The sequence below is a fragment of the Equus przewalskii genome, chromosome 31 (assembly GCF_037783145.1).
Source record: "Equus przewalskii isolate Varuska chromosome 31, EquPr2, whole genome shotgun sequence".
NCBI classification, from domain to species: Eukaryota; Metazoa; Chordata; class Mammalia; order Perissodactyla; family Equidae; genus Equus; species Equus przewalskii.
Genome location: NC_091861.1, coordinates 13040221 through 13056621, shown reverse-complemented (window position 1 = coordinate 13056621; position 16401 = coordinate 13040221). Strand labels below are relative to the sequence as shown.

The 16401-nt window shown below is 39.3% G+C and overlaps 1 long non-coding RNA gene across 1 annotated transcript; it reads left to right on the top strand.

Annotated features, from left to right (window-relative positions):
- Positions 1-1246: 1246 nt before the first annotated feature.
- On the top strand, positions 1247-8346 carry LOC139080636 (uncharacterized). The gene is made up of 4 exons (XR_011535305.1): positions 1247-1595; positions 5187-5357; positions 5766-5851; positions 8167-8346. It is a non-coding gene; the product is annotated as an uncharacterized lncRNA (long non-coding RNA).
- The last annotated feature ends 8055 nt before the right edge of the window (positions 8347-16401 follow it).

The window sequence follows — 16401 nt, the reverse complement described above, 5'->3', positions numbered from 1 at the left end:
GCTCCACATGGTCCATTTATGTATTTGCTACCTCTTCACAAACCTGGTCACACCAACACCACCCCACGGCACCTCCCTAATTCTTCCTTCGAAAACTCAAGGTGAGAATCGGATATTCTTCTATCATATTTAACATATTCTTAAATTTATTCTAGGTTTTTGAAGGTAAAAGAGCAGTAAACTAAGGGGCAAAATAAAATCAGCTTTGCTTATGTCTCTCAGCAATGGTTTGTCCTAAGGGATAGTGTTATCCCTTAGGATAACTGAAGGAAACTGTTAGGAAAGCTGAAGAACCTGGGCCAACCTTGGAAAATGTCCATGTTGGCAAGAAAGAAAGGAGCTGGATTTGCCAGAAAAGATATCGCAATCTCTCCCTGGATCAGATTTGCTAATTCTTGTGAATGCTTGTGAAACACCTCAGGTCCCAAATCCAAATAACATAAAGAACTGGGGCCCGTGAACATACCATAGGTTCTGCCTTTGAAAAGAAGCATTTCACGTCATCAAAAATCACCAACTTTTATCCTCAAAACTATCTTCTAGGAGCACTAAAACAGCCCCTAGCCTGACTCTTGTAGATGCCCCTGACATATGGATGGGAGAGCTGCAGAACAGCAAAGCATAGAGCAAATTCACTCCAAAACAATAATTTAATTCAATCAATGCCCATGCTACACTGATACAACTAGTTGAAAAACACCAACTTTCAATTGTTAAAATATTAGCAAATTGGATTTTTAAGACATTTTTATCAAATAATCAAAACAAAAATTTTTTAACCTTAACGAAATCTTTTCAGATATGCAATATTTTTTTTAAAGATTTGTCCAGAAGAACACTATTGGCTGAGGTGGTTGTCCTGGCATCGCATGTCAATTCTCTCATAGAGATAAAGATAAATGATTCAAACTGGTTTCTTAGCACAACCCAGACAGACTGTAGTCAATGCATTGAATTTTTCATGTTTCAACCATTTACTTTAGCACTGTGCAGACATAAGCATGGACATCACACCTCAGAAGAGCACAATCTTTACTGATGGCCCATAGTTTGGAAGGAGGGTAATGACAGACAATATGAGAAGGATGTGTTGGATAGATCTAATATTTAATGTGTTCCATGAGATGCTTCATGTCTGACTCCACCAGCTCTCATCAGCTAACTCCCCCACCCACTCACCCCACAATCAAATAATTCCCCTCTCTTTGATAAGGAGCCAACACAGGGAGAGGCAATGGTTTGGAACAATAGCATCTGAAGTGGAAGAAAACATAGCTGAGCCTTTCACTTTCCCTCTCTAACCACAACAATTGGAGGAGACTTCAGCCTGAAAAATCTATCTGCTACTAAATGGTACCCAGATGGAAATCACAGCTGCTCTCTGGTACCAGCTGTACCTATGCCCATCCATCTTCAGAACATGCCTGCGACTGAGGAGAGAGAAAAATTGGGTTGACAGAGCAGTTAAAGAGCCTCTCTTTTCTTCTGCACACTTTTCCTTTTATCTTTTTCCCTTCAGTTTCAGAGCTCCTTGTTCTCACCTTCATGCTGTAGCAGCGTTGACAAAAGAAAACTGCAGCCTTGGAAAACCAGTGGTGAGTAATAGCCCCAGGCTCTGAATACCTAATGCCTATTGTATGCGTGTGTGGGAGGGAGAGCCAGAGGCAGGGGAGGAATTTGATCAAACTGCCTGGGTAGGAATAGGACCTTGTGGTGAGGACCCCAATGCACCCAGAGAATATCTGAGTTTTGAAACCTGTCTTCTAATTAAATGCAAACATCCAGTGTGCACGGCCTTTAGGAATGCATTGTTCAAACAGATTTGATTCTTGCCCAGAGCCTTTTCAAGCCACTGACCACTTTGAACCTAATTAGAAAAAGCAGAGGACACTGGAGACATTTAATGAAAGGAATCGGGTTGCTGCTTCATCTTCATGACCTGGGATTTATAAGGGAATTTCACTGGCTTTGTAGCAATGTAAAATAAATAGACATTAGATGATGACAGGGAAAACAAAATTGCTGCCAAAGCTAAAAAGAGCTTGGCAAAAGAAGAAAGAACTACTACATAGTCAGTCATTATTTACTGTACAAACCTTTTCATAAAGCATAGAAGAGAGATACATAGGAATAATGGGCCCTTGCTAAAAGATGAAAAGGGCTTTCTATAGCTACATTATCCCCTGACTAAGGCACTGACGTGTCCCAGTTGTTACACAATCTTATTGTTCTATTCAGCCATTCAGAAAGCTGAATGAACAGCCCTGCTCTGGAACTTTTAAAGGCTGAAATAAATAGCCCTCGAGTTTCCAAGGAAAAGAATAAAACTCTAATGGAAATAACTAATTAATTTGTTAATCCTTGCAGATTGCCACGGTCCATTGCATATGCTCTAGCCAGTTAATTATTCTTGGGCCTGTAATGCTACAATGTAAATCAGTGCAGTTCCCTAATTTACCAGCTCCTGACAAACAGATCCAGCTCTTCCTTATTGAATTTAAAAGGAAGAATGCTTTGCTTTTTGTTGGTGGTGGTGGTGCTGAGCAGCTAGTGACCCACTGTGATCTGAAAGAGTTCCATTTCCTTAAACCTTTAAGAAATGCTTTCATTCTACATTACGTTTCTCCCTCCCCATCCCAGAAAGCTGCTATCATGTGGTTTCTTTAACTAAAGTTGTGTCCACTCAATCCAACAATAGGAAATTATTTTTAAATGTTAAGGAAGAAAAATGTTTTTATAACCTGTAAAATGCTCATAGCTGTAAAGCAGCATAATTATAAACTTGGCCTAGCATAGAACAAGAGATGCACAACAGAAAGATCTGGAGGGCAAAGCTCTATGATGTATTAACGCTAATTAATGGTCTATTGTTCTGCTAGACTGCACTTCAATAGCTAAAATCATAGGTAGACTCATTTAACCTTTCAAATGTGTGTGCGAGCGTGGTGGGGAAGGAGACTGGGGGACTGGGGTGGAGAGTGAGAACAAATGTGTTCCTACAACATCGGAGAAATGCGGAAGAAGATAGTCAAAAACGCAGCCAGAAGAAAATACAACAAGGGACAATTCTAGCAAAGGAAAGAACATTGATCCTATAAACTGTACTGATATCTTTGACAGTACTCAAAGCAGAGCAAACCCCCATTTAACTATGGTGGTCAGAAAACGGAAGCTTCTGATTAATCCCATGATCCAACGCAGCGTGGGGCCAGATGAAGACTGCTAACTGAGTGCTCACCCTGACCCTATATCTTTATGACCAGAGGACATTTGCTCTCTATACGCCATTGCTTCCTCAACAGGAAAACTGGGGAAATGACACCTCCCCCCTCACGATGCAGTAATTTCAAATCAAATACCAAGATTACAGGAAGATATTCTGAAAGCTGTAAAGACCTGTATGAAGGCGTAATTAAATGTATTATGGTAAGGAGTCATCACATATATAAGCAATAGATTAATCAGTTTCAAAGAATATAAAAAAATATTCAACACTACAACAATCTTGAATACAATTTAATCTTTCATTGAGGGCTTAGATAGTGTTTTAGGAAGTGGCAATGCCACCCTCTGCCATGACTATAGGCATCAATTACATAAATATTCAACCGAATTACATGGCAAAATTAAAATTCTGATGATTTCATATATGTGGTTGTTTGAAATGTCAATTAGGAGTAGCTACTATATCCCATTATGCCTTTCAACTTCTTCACTATAAGTTGTATAAGAAATATGACGCATCCGTTAAAAAGAATAATTTAGAACTACATCAATTGACTTAGAGGATTTCCATAAGATATTATTGATTAAGCAATATAAGAAGGGGACAAGGGTATATGAGTTTGGGGAATAACCAGAGATACTGTCAATTTGGAGAAAATACTCTTACTCGTCTCTTTACTTCTATCTGTTGGAGTGTTCTCATAATATACTGCCATCTACTAGAAAATATAAGTACAAAAACCTGCACTGTCTGCAGTATAGTGGGAACCCCATTAGTTGTGGTGCGCCTGTGCAGTGAACAATTCCCCAGTGACGGAGGGTGGCCGTGGGATGTTTAGTTTTATACTTTATGCCTTCTTTTTGTATTATTACATTTATTGCAAAATTTCATGAGCCACCATTTTCAATTTGAAAAACATCAAATAGGTAACATTAAAAATATATATCAGGGAGCCAGCCCTGTGGCCTACTGCTTAAGTTTGGCATGCTCCACTTTGGCGGGCAGGTTCTGTTTCTGGGCACAGACCTACACCACTTTTTGGCAGCCATGCTGTGGTGGTGACCCACATACAAAATAGAGGAAGCTTGGCACAGATGTTAGCTCAGGGTGAATCTTCCTCAGCAAAAAAGACTTATATATATGTGTATCAGTAGTCCCTAAAATGAATTTTAAAGGCAATGATAAACCTAAAACCCTTAGAGCAGGTTTCTGAATGTCTGAATATAGACATAGGCTCATATGATTTCTACCTTGTTTTTCCAGAATTCTACTGTGTGCTTGAGCCCCATCACTTAACATCTTTGCTCCTTTCTCACATTATTTATAAATTTTGTAATTATATTTTTATAAAAGTACTTAATACCTAGTGAGAGATGAAATGGTTAATCTATAATCTTTAATTTATATGCAGTAAATCTACCAACTTTTATAGAAGAGTTTCATAAGTTTTCAGTTACCATAATGCTTTAATTTTTTAATGCATAAGCATCATGTCAAATTATAAATGGATTTTGAGGCTCTGATTCAGCCAAAATAATTTTCTGTGTTTCTGTTTGTGTTGTCCAGTGTCACCTCCAATGTTTTAAACAAGTATTACGAGTGTTATTAGTATTGGAAATCACCCAGCTGTCCAATAGAAGGGGACTGGTTAATTATAATATATTCATATTCTAGAATACTAGAAAGCCATTAAAATGATGAGGCAAATATACGTAATGTTTAGGAGAAAAAAATGAAGTTAAAAAACCATGTGCAGAGTATGCTAGGTAGATATTGGTTCTGATGAAGGATGGATGGATAGATATTCATGTCTCTGTAGAATAAACCTGGAATTTCATGCAGCACAATGTTTCAGTGTTGATTCATTGATGGTTGGAACATGGGTGATTTTCATTTTCATACTTATGCATTTCTGTGTTTCCTGAACTTTTTATAATCATCATGAATTTCTTTTTTTTAGGAATTTCATTGCAAAGATTGTGCTGGGAAAGTTTCTCTCTCCCACCAACAAGTATTTTGGAGGAAGGAACCTTGAACACCTGGAGGAATATTCAAGATTTAACTTAACAAATAAGTAGCATCCACGGTCTTCACATTAGGACAGCTTGTTAGAATTTGAGTCTCGCTTTCAGTAAGCATCAAGGTTGATTCTCATATGTGTTTTCTATTCGTTTACTTCTTTAATCACTTAAACAGAAAGGAAAGAATGTTGTGTCTTGGCCTGTTAGTTCAGAATGGATGGAACGGACTAGAAGGAAATAGACAAAGAAAAAGTGAAGATCATCCCCATTCTCTCTAGGTGATGGCAGCCCAGATTAAATATGGTTCTCTATATTGTCTCTTTATTTACACCTGTATCTGTATCCCGACAGTGTAGACTATTATGTTCCCAACACCGTTTTCAATTACGAGAATACAGACAGCTCCTGCCTTACGATGGTTCGACTTATGATTTTTCAACTTTAAGATGGTGCTAAAGTGGTATTCATTCAGTAGAAACTGTATTTTAAATTTTTGAATTTTGCTCTTTTTTTCCTAGGCTGGCAATATGCGGTACAATCCTCTCTCATGACGCTGGACGGCGGCAGTGAGTGCAGCTCCCGGGTCAGCCCCGCAATAACCAGGGTAAACAACTGGTACACTGACAACCTTTCTCTTCAGTACAGTATTCAGTAAATTACATGAGATATTCAATACTTCATTATAAAATAGGCTTCGTGCTAGATGATTTTGCCCAACCATAGGCTAATGTCAGTGTTCTGAGCACGTTTAAGGTAGACTAGGCTAAGGTAGGATGCTTGGGAGGTTAGGTGTATTGAATGCATTTCGACTTATGATATATTCAACTTACGATTCATCTGGAGTAACCCCATTGTAAGTCAAGGAAGATCTGTACAAAGATGAGAAAGACACAATGCTGCCCTCAAGGAGCTTATGATTCATTCTGTGTCAACACAATTCTGAAGCTTCAATACAAACTGACACAACCAAGAGAATTAGCCAGAGGACCAACTGTTTTCAAAATATACACTCATTTCACCAAAGCCAGGAATTTTCCTTTTCAAAGCATAATTATACTTTATACAAGGAGACAGCCATTAGCACTAGTGAAAATGTGTCACCTAATTTATAGACATCAAAGTTGAAAATCTTCACAAGTCATTGGGAAAAAACATCTTTAGTCTCAGTTTGCAGATGAAAGTGAAATGCCGTGTGTTCACTGCCATGTGGGTGTCTTTCTGCAGACCTGCCACTAAGCAGGCATAACCTTCAGGGGAGAAGGCAAACTGGAAAACGAGGTGAGAAGTAGGAGAGTCTTGGGAAGCTAATGGAGAGAGTTGTTTAGTGTAAAAGTTTCTGTCTGCACACACAGCAACACTCACATGGTTAGAACAAAGAGTAATTGCAGCATGCTTTATTAATTGAAAGTAAATGCTCTCTTTGTGAAATGGCTTGATACTGAAAAACCAAACACATGATAAAAGGACTTGCACAGTCAGCAGAGAAACCTCAGCTTTGAAAGATCTGCCAGGAAGGAGAAAGTTTAGAATGGATTTGTTTTCTGGCTCCTCACAACAAATAAACCACCAAGGGAGCCCCAAGCATCTGAATAATGAATCAATCTCCCTGTTGTTGCCCCTCTCCCTCTTGGTCTCCCTCTCCCCTATCCTCTCCCCCTCCTCCCCTCACTCCCCCTCCCTCTTGCTCTTCTCTCTTCTCATATGTGTGTTGGAAAATGGTAAGCAAGTAACCGGGGAGTTGCTATATTTTGGGTCCTCTCATTCATGAGGCAACTAGTACCTGAAAAAAAAAATGAATTCCATACATCCTTCCCAAAGAACTAGGGGCTTACTATAAGACTAAATAAAAATTCCTTCTCTAGCTTATGAGTCATTTTTCCCATTGTTAAATAATTATGGTCAGCATTCAACAATTGTGTTCATGAAGTGAATATGTGGCTATATTGCAGATTGAATCTCCTTATCTATTTTATTCCTAGGTTCAGCGTCAGGTGGCTAATTTACACATTTAACAATGTGGCTGCATTAGAGGGACTGAATTGGCCATAATGACCAAATCCTATGTGAATAAATTTAAATTCGCTGCTGGGCACTACTGTAAAACGGGTGTGCTGAAGTGTTTTCCAGTGAAGATAGATTGCTTTGAGCCTCGCAGAACTGAACCCAAAGTATCCTTTTATTATGCAGTGATCAAAACCACAAAAACATTATTTCACTAAGAGTGTTTGTCCCTGAACCAACACAATGTTGGGCTCAGGCAAAAGCCACACGCATACACAGCACACCCTATGGGATCCAGTACTGCCTAGTCCTCTCTCTTCTCCTAGACACATAAATTTGTGCCATGCTGTGAGTTTAAGTCAATGAGGTACCTTCTCAAGACAATATTTGTTGGTCAAATGATGTCTAAATGTGCAAGGAAAGATTTTAATTACCTTTCCTCTGTATAAATATTTCAGGCACTAAAAAATGGGCTGAGGAGGTGGCACTGTCAAAAGCCTACACCATGTTTTCCTCCCAGAAATGAAACAGTCCCCTTTGCAAAGGAGATAGAAGTGGTAGCCCAAAAGGAGGCAAAAGGAGGTAAATGTGTTCTTGAAGTGACCCCTGCCCAGGAAGTATCTGTTCTTCTTGGTGTCTGGAATGCTTCAATCATATTAAATGTATTTTCTAATTAAGTGTTTGAGGGCTATGGAAAATTCCTCCTGGACTACATACAGAACAACTGAAGGACATGATTTTGGTGTCTACAGTCAATTTGTCAGTCCAATGTTAGCCCTGATTTTTTATCTTTGAGAATCTATCATCGCATCACTGGACTTCCCGGTGTGAGAGTCTTTTTACTACAGTGAGCAAGAAAGTAGATTTTTACTTCTTTATTTTATACTGCTATTTTAGTTATGTCCGTTTTCTTCCCAGTGCTAACAGAGAAGAAAGTGAATCCTTTCGGGGAGTTCTAGGTCTGGCTTGATGGTTTCAAAAGGATGTAAGGGACTTGTGAGAAGCAAAAAGGAAGATGGGTCCAGAATAGAAGGAATGGAATGAGAGCCACAGCAAAACTGAAGGCGCTGGGGAAAATCCACAGCTGCACCAGTCCAGGTAACACACCATAGCTGAGCTCAGATTGCATTTTATCACCGAGGCGCATACAGCATGAGCCATTTTTAATGCTGAAATGAAAGTGATTAAAAGGTTATTTTATAAAACTCAAAAGCAAAAAGTCCTCCTTCCAATGCCCTCCTTTTTTTAACCATCAATGGCATTCACTTTTTCTATTAGATAACTAAATTTAAAAGAAAAGTATTCACAAAATCCAAACTCTAAAAGCTTCAACGCTGGAAACAAGGTTGAACAACATGCAAAAATCATTCCAACTGCTGTTTCCAAACAGGAGCTATGAAGGAGGGAATCTTGTAGTGTCACTTAGCCAACTGTCATATTGAGGAAAAGTGAATGTACCAGTTGATGTAATGCTCCTGGGAGGTGGGAGGAGTAGTGGTTTCTTTGAAAAGAGAGGGGAGAAGGGTCAGGGAAGTATGGCTCTAACCTGCGAACAGTGGTTGAATTGTTTAGAACGTTGATTCAGGATCTTACAAAGGCCCCATTATCCCTACTCTCCAGGTCGATTGTGCACCTGACAAATGGTAATGGCAACATTAGCAGACCTGAGAGAGTTCTCTAGCTCTCTAATGTCTGCCAATATTAAGTCTGATAGCCTCTCTCTCTCCTTCTCTCTCTCCTTCTCTCTCTCTTTCTCTCCTATTTTGATAGCTGCCTGCTGTTTAAGCAAAGCACTGGGTTTCCTGACAGCTGAGGCCCAGGTGGCCTGAGTATCAATCTAAACAAGTTGACGTGAAATTGATCTTCCAGGCTTGGGACTAAGGGAGCTGGTGTCAACAGAGCATTCCACCTTCAGTAAAGATAATTCTTTCATCATCAAGGGTGAGGGGAGGGAGGACTGAGAAGAGCTGACACAGGTGTCCAACTTGCCCACTTTTATTTGCTTTTGAAACTCCAATGGCGATGACATCATCCTATCAAAGGACTGTGTTTGTTGGTGTTTGTTTATGTGGGTTGTCAGTATATAACCACACACAGTTACAGCTGGGATCAACCCTCTATATTAAAAAGATGGAAAAATTGAACCACAAAAGAAACTCTGGGCAGAGAAACGTTGATGGAAGCAAACAAGGAAAATGCAACCTGGGTGGAAATTTCCATAGCTTTAAAAACAATCTGGAGCATGTGGGCAGACTAGTGGTTCAGAAAAATACATACAGTTCACTCTTAATTGTGCCCACCAATAAAATCCAACTAATAGAAAAAGTCATCCAGAAGTAGTTTTCTATTTAGGTTTTCAAATCGATATGTGAATTTTTGGGAAGAAGACTTATTTTGTTTAAGTTTGGCTTAGGATTCACTTGGCTTTGGCACTTCATTAATCTTTTGGGGCAGTACGTAAGTTCAAAATAGAAGCCAGAGTGACCTTTGTGTCTGTCTGAACCTAGTGTTGTCAATGGAAAAAAAAAGAAAAAAGCTTTGTAGAGAGAAAATGAGTCGTACTCACGAGTTTAGTTTGGTGGCATGAATAGGGGCAAGTCTTTCTTGAATCTCACTGACTTGGAACAGCTGGAAATGAGGCATGACCTAGAGCTGCAAGCAGGATCAACACTAATCCCTTATCTATCACAGTTGTCCTGAGATTAGGCTAGATCTTAAAAACGCTATGAAAACTGATTGGGAAGTGAAAAATGTAGATAAGCACTGGTTCTCCGGTTTCCATAACACTAGAATGAGTTGATGTTGGAGACGTACTCTTTCCCACTTAAAAAGAACATTCTGAAAACTCAACATCAGCCTATAAAGATGAAAAAAATCTACGTTTAAAAAACCAACCCAATGCATTCAAGAGCATCTTCTAGTTTGGAGAATGTAAAATCAGGGTAAGAAAATGTGTAGACTCTGCAGAGTCTTGGAAGAGTTGGGCACTAGCACTAGATGATTTAAAGATTCGCACTGTCCTGGGCCAGTTCGATGACTCTATATGGCCTGAAGTTGAACATGCAAACTCTTTTAGCTACAATCTAACTTTACCTCTGAAATTCAATGGAAATAATAAAGAACACTACAAATATGATAGAGTCTTGCTAAGAATACTGGAGAAATCAGTGGTCGAGTATGGTGAGGAATAAAATGGGGACACTATTTGAGGTCTTGTTCCTACACACTTAATGAGGTAAAATAAACTATTAAACTTCAGTTCAAACCTACACCAGATGAACCTTTCTAGAAACATTTCCTAGAGCTTGGTGAGAAAACATTTTGGGTTAGTGGAACTGAAGTCATCTCGTTTCTTTACTTCAAACAATGGCAATTAATCCTCTACACACCAAGTTGAATGAGATTTTCCACCCCAACCTAGAGAGTACTAGAAGCCACAATATCTGGTGAGCCCATGAGCTGCTTGAAAAACAAGATAATTTTCATGATGCAGTTCTTCTATGCTGGTAAGAGAAACGAAGGGTATGGCCTCTCGCACGTTGCCTAATTTCATTGTCTTGTCTTAGTGCATAACATATCCATTAGACAGTGCTACCAAAGTTTGTCAATATAAACAAACCCATACAATAAATCCAGCTTGATGAATCACTGAATATTTTCCTCTGATCACTGCTCTACAGACAACTTGAACTAGAACTATAAATATTCTGGATCAGTTCTGCTCAAATGCACTTGTTCTTCATATGCATATAATAAAATGTATTCATGTCCCCTTTTTTTATCACCATAAAGGTATGAAATATGCAATCTAAGTGAACACTTCGGGTAACTTGTTTACTGCTATATTCTAGAATCCAGTTTATTCTTGGCCAGTAGTAGATGTTCAAAATAAGTAATTCAAGCTTGCCCTTTTAATAACATGAGTTCTTTTTAATCCTAACCATTTTTATCACATACATTTCAATCTTAATGAACAGGGCATTCTAAATATAATTCCATGTTTTGTTAACAAATCATGTTTACACAGAAAGCCTCAATCATTTAATGTGCGATAGCGGTGGTGCCTTTAGAGAGAGTGGAGGGGTGCAAGGCAATTTTTCCCTACACTGGATGATCCCTTCATGACATCCTTTTATAACATTAAGCTCAGAAAGCCTGCTTCCCTCAGAGTTCAGCTTCTCTCCACTCATCATCCATCCATTCCCTAAACATTTATTGAGCACCTACCTTATATAAAACCAGACACTGAAGTACTAAAACTCCTATAGGCTTTATTCCTATAGAGAAAAGTGCTCACACTTTATGATAACCATTTTCCATGCTGCTCAGAAACTCTTTTAACTCATGTACGATTTTGTGCCTGTGTTCTAAATGACCACGGTTTCTAGATTTCCAAATTCTAGGTTAGTGGGCCATTAGCGGAGTTAATTTTCTTGCTTTTTACCTTTACTCAGTGCTGGCACGTAGTTCTCCATCACATTTTATATCTTGACTTCTAATGATGCATAAGTCAGGAGACTGAACAAACTCTCCCTTACTCTGTGGTGACTAGCACAGTACTGATTCTGAAAGTATATCTCACAAGTATTTTGGGTTGGTGGAAAGTTATAACAGAGTAGGATTTGATTTTTGAAAAGCCTCAGGCCCCACATTCATACAACTCAAAGATTACAAGTCTACCTCTTTCCAAATTGTTGCTCTGATTTCATTCTCAGTGATGTGTGTCTGCTCAAATCAACACCATTTTGTTGTCAACGCTTGCGCTCGATTCATGCCATGCCCCGACAGGAGGTGCATGGACCAGTACAGAGGGACTAGGCAAATTTGAAACAGCCCATTGCCCATTAACTAGTTTTACAAACAACAATGAAACAGGAAATAACAAAGCATGATCCTTGAATTAGTGCTTCAGCAAAAATACTCAAGAGTTTTTCCACAGTCTGTAAATTGCTCCAGCTGTGTTTTCACGGTTTATGAAATTGAGAGAGGCAAACTCTAGAGACAAATTAAAATCTTGGATCTGGTCAGAGATGATTTTATAGTAAAGGTGCTCAGTTATATGGTATAGTCTATAGATACAAATAGAGCTATAAGCCAAGCTCTACTGAAAATACAAACCGTTTACCTTACCCATTGTCCACCCAGAGGGGTAAGGACTGGCATATATCAAAACACAGATCAACCCAAAGAATAAGTTCTGCTTTATTGCTATGTTTTACCAGGAGAGGTTGAGGGTAAAACATTTTATTATGAAACAACTAATAGAAGGAACAGAAGAACACGTGGAGATGGCCTTACTTTGGAAGGAAATGAATAGTGGATAAGGAGTGCCACCTTTTGGCTATTGGATGCTTCGACATTCTCTAGGTAAAAATGACTCTTGGCTTAGTGAATATTGAGCTTTGCAATTCAATTCAGAAATATTTCTAAAAGTTCTTTTCCAGGTATCTCTGGGTCTTATCCTACTTGGAATGAGCCTTCTCAGACTTCCTCATGTTCCGCTCATTTAATTACTGCCCAAAAGGTTGATGTTAGTTATTTGTCATGCTCCCTTTTCCTTCCCAGAGTACCAAAGATGTAGCCAGAAAACCAGAAGAATATTCAAAAGCAGGGTACATTTTTAAATCACACTGCACTCCTGGCTGGGATGGCATAGAAGGAATGAATACTGAGTCTGATTGATCTAAGACAGTCCTTAGAGTCTAATAGCCCTGAACTTAACCCAAGCTATGACATTTTGGAAGAGATTTATAGCACCTGATTGGATAAAGCTGGAGTTTTCCAGAGAAATAAATTAAACATACACGTAACACAAATAACATGCAGGTATTGAGGCCTGTCACAGAGTCTCCCCACATGGAGAAAATCTAAAAATAGCCACATGGGTGCCCATTAACTGTGGTAAAATGAAAAGATGTTGGAAACTAAGAATTGACTAAGGACATGGGTCACTAAGCCATAGTGGAACAGGAAGTAAAATTTCTAGCATCACATCCTCTGGAGAGAATGAGAGCTTCAAAAGACCATAGGGAATGAGAGTTCTTATTCCTACCCAAACAGGGCAGAGATACTAAAAGAAGTCAATATTGAAAAAGTCTGCCCTCCAGAAGCATTTCCTGGAAGTTCCAGAGATTTCCACCATCTTTAATAGATTCGTTCTTTCTTTCTCTCTCTCTCTCTCTCTCTCTCTCTCCCCCTCTCTCCCCCTGCCTCCCTCCCTCCCTCCCTTCCTCCCTTCCTTCCTCCCTTCCTTCCTTTCTTCCTTTCGTCCTTTCTTCCTTTGTTTCTTTCCTTCTTTCTTTCTTTCTTTCGCTGAGGAAGATTCACCCTGAGCTAAAATCTGTGCCAGTCTTTCTCTATTTTGTATGTAGGTCACCACCACAGCATGGCTGGCTATTAATGGTGTATGTCCATGCCTGGGAACTGAACCCAGCCTGCCAAAGCATAGTGCACCAAGCTTAACCACTAGGCCAACGGGCCAACACTTTTAATTGATTCTTAAAAGTTCCCACTGCCAAGGGGGACAGATGATCTCCACACACTCAAAGCCCTGGACTCCCTCTCAGCCACAGTTGTGCCCTCTACCTGGTCTTCAACTAAGTCCCTACTGTAGGTCCTTCGTGCTTCCTTCCAATACAGGGCTACAGGGAAAACAAAATCGCAGCACCTAAAGATCCATACCTGTATTCCGGTGTGTAAGCAGTCAGAAGCAAGCCAGAAGCAGTCAGAAAACCGAAGAACCAGTCCAGACAGATGGAACGGAATGCTGAGATGCTGAGAACAGGCCAAAAAGTAGCATATTGGGAGGACCTAGTCTGATGTTTGACACATATCACATGCTCAGAAAATGTCAATTCACCATTCCTTCTTTCCTTCCTTCTCTCCTTTCCTTCCTTTTGTAACAGTCATTCTCTAACCCACCTTTATCTCTGGGGCTTGGATGCCACATACAAGTCTCACTTTGACCGTCACTGAATGGTTTTCTGCTGAGAATTATTGCCAGGTGGCATTGATAGGAGTTTTAGTAGCAAAATTCCCCAGAGGTCAGCCCTTCTCCTAAATGATGCTGAGAGGCACTGATAAGCCACATCATACTCACAGGGGCAAGTAGAGCTTAGCAGCCTGTGTCACCCCCTCCCTGATCAAGACATAGGCTGCACACAGTTACACCGCCAGGGGAAGGTGGGCAAATGGACAGTTCCCTTTAGTTCAATTCCATTGTGGTTTTACAATGTGTTCTTTCTGATTGAACCAATCCAAGCTTTACAAAAAAGGAAAGGATTTGACCAAGAGTTGATCTAGAGGATAAATTTTATTTTCTCAACATCATCAAAATGGCCTCCTTGCTCCACAGAGTCACAGGCCCAGCTCCTCACCCCTCCGAGGTGGAGAAGAACTGGGTTCACAATCAGAAGCGGACCAACGAGCATCCTGGAGGGCACGAGGCACCTGGAAATCTGTTGAAGGAAATCCATTCATTTATTCCACAAATACTTGTTGAGTTCCTATTAAGTTTCCTATAAGACTATCATCTCAAATGTATCATTTGAATTAATTCCCCAAACAACCCAATATGATGGGCATTATTGTTATCCCCATTTGACAGATGAGGAAGCTTAAGTCCAGAAATATGAAATCAATATCTAAACCCGGAAAAAAATTGTCTTAGTGTGTCCACCAAATGGAAGGAACAGATGGGCAGGAAAAAGTTAGGGAAAATATCTGGAGAGATAGGTAAGGTATAAGTCTGAGAAGGGCCGGTAGTTGGAGGCAGGGGGTAGCTGAAATAAAAGCCTGGTACAGCAGATACAAGTATTCAAAATCAGTTAAAAATAGTTCTAAAACTTCCCCAAAGTTATCATTTAAAAAAACTATAAGGAAAGATAACATGTTGATACCCGAAAATATCTCTAATTGTGATCATTCACCCTTTAGTTTGTGATTTTGTGAAAGTTTTACATCTTTTATCTTATTTGTTCCTCCCGACCAAAGATGGAGGGTGGGCAAGAAAGACAGTACAGTCACCATTTTGCAAGTTAAGAAACCAAGGTTTGGAGCAGTTAAATATCCTGACCAGGGTGACACAGTTCAAGAGTGCAGGGCGTGGGGCCCGAACAGGATTCTGCACTTGGATTCCAGTATTTTTACTTCACAATGTTTACACACCCTGGAAAAGCCAAGCCAGCCCAAGGTTGCCATTCTCAGGTGTAGTTAAAATAGATGGTTAAAAAGAGACTCAACCCAACTGAAGCCAATATTGTTAACATTCTTTTTTTTTGTTTTTCCGGAGAAACAAAATACTCAGGGTAGGAGATCAAAGGAGAACAATTGAGTCACAGCCACATGCTGAGGAGCCAAAGCCAGAGACTTTGTTTTGGATGGAATTTTGTTCAGCATCTAAAACATAACAAACTAATTATTAATTTTTATTCAATTCTACTTTTTCAATTGATGAATTTTGTTCCAGATGAAAATGTGCACTGTAGCAAAAATATGAAACACCACATCATCATATTATTATTCGCTAAAAGAACAAATTTCACCTGGGGAGAGATTATGGACAGTTTACTTCAAACATGCTGGGTTAAAATAATATATAGGTATAGATTATGGATCGCATTATAGACACTCTGCCCTTCCAGATACTAAGACCAGTCTCCAATACTATGCCCAAGAAACCCCTCCAAAAAAACAGTTTTAGAATAAATTATTGATAAAATAAAAATTGTTGGAGGAAGGTAGTATAGCACGTTTAAAAAATAAGATGCAGAATTATTAACTATTGCATTCTTTGGAAAATAAGTGTGCTGTTAAAGAGTATCTCAAGACCATAACATCAAGACCAAAGGAAAAGGTGGTGGGAGGAAAATTGACCATTTACTTCATTTCTAAATTTAAAAGGAACTCCTTTATTGCCAGCGTCAGGAGATTAATAGAACTGTCAGGGTAATCGTTCTCGGAAAACTGGCACATTTCCAATGGAACTGACATATTCAAGATATAATAATGGTTTTCTGGCTTCCTAACTAATTTGGATTTGGCTCTATTTTTTTTAAATAGACTTTATTTTTTTAGAACAGTTTTAGATTTACAGAAAATTTGCAAAGTACAGAGAGTTTCCATACACCCCACACCCAGTTTCCTCTATTAGTA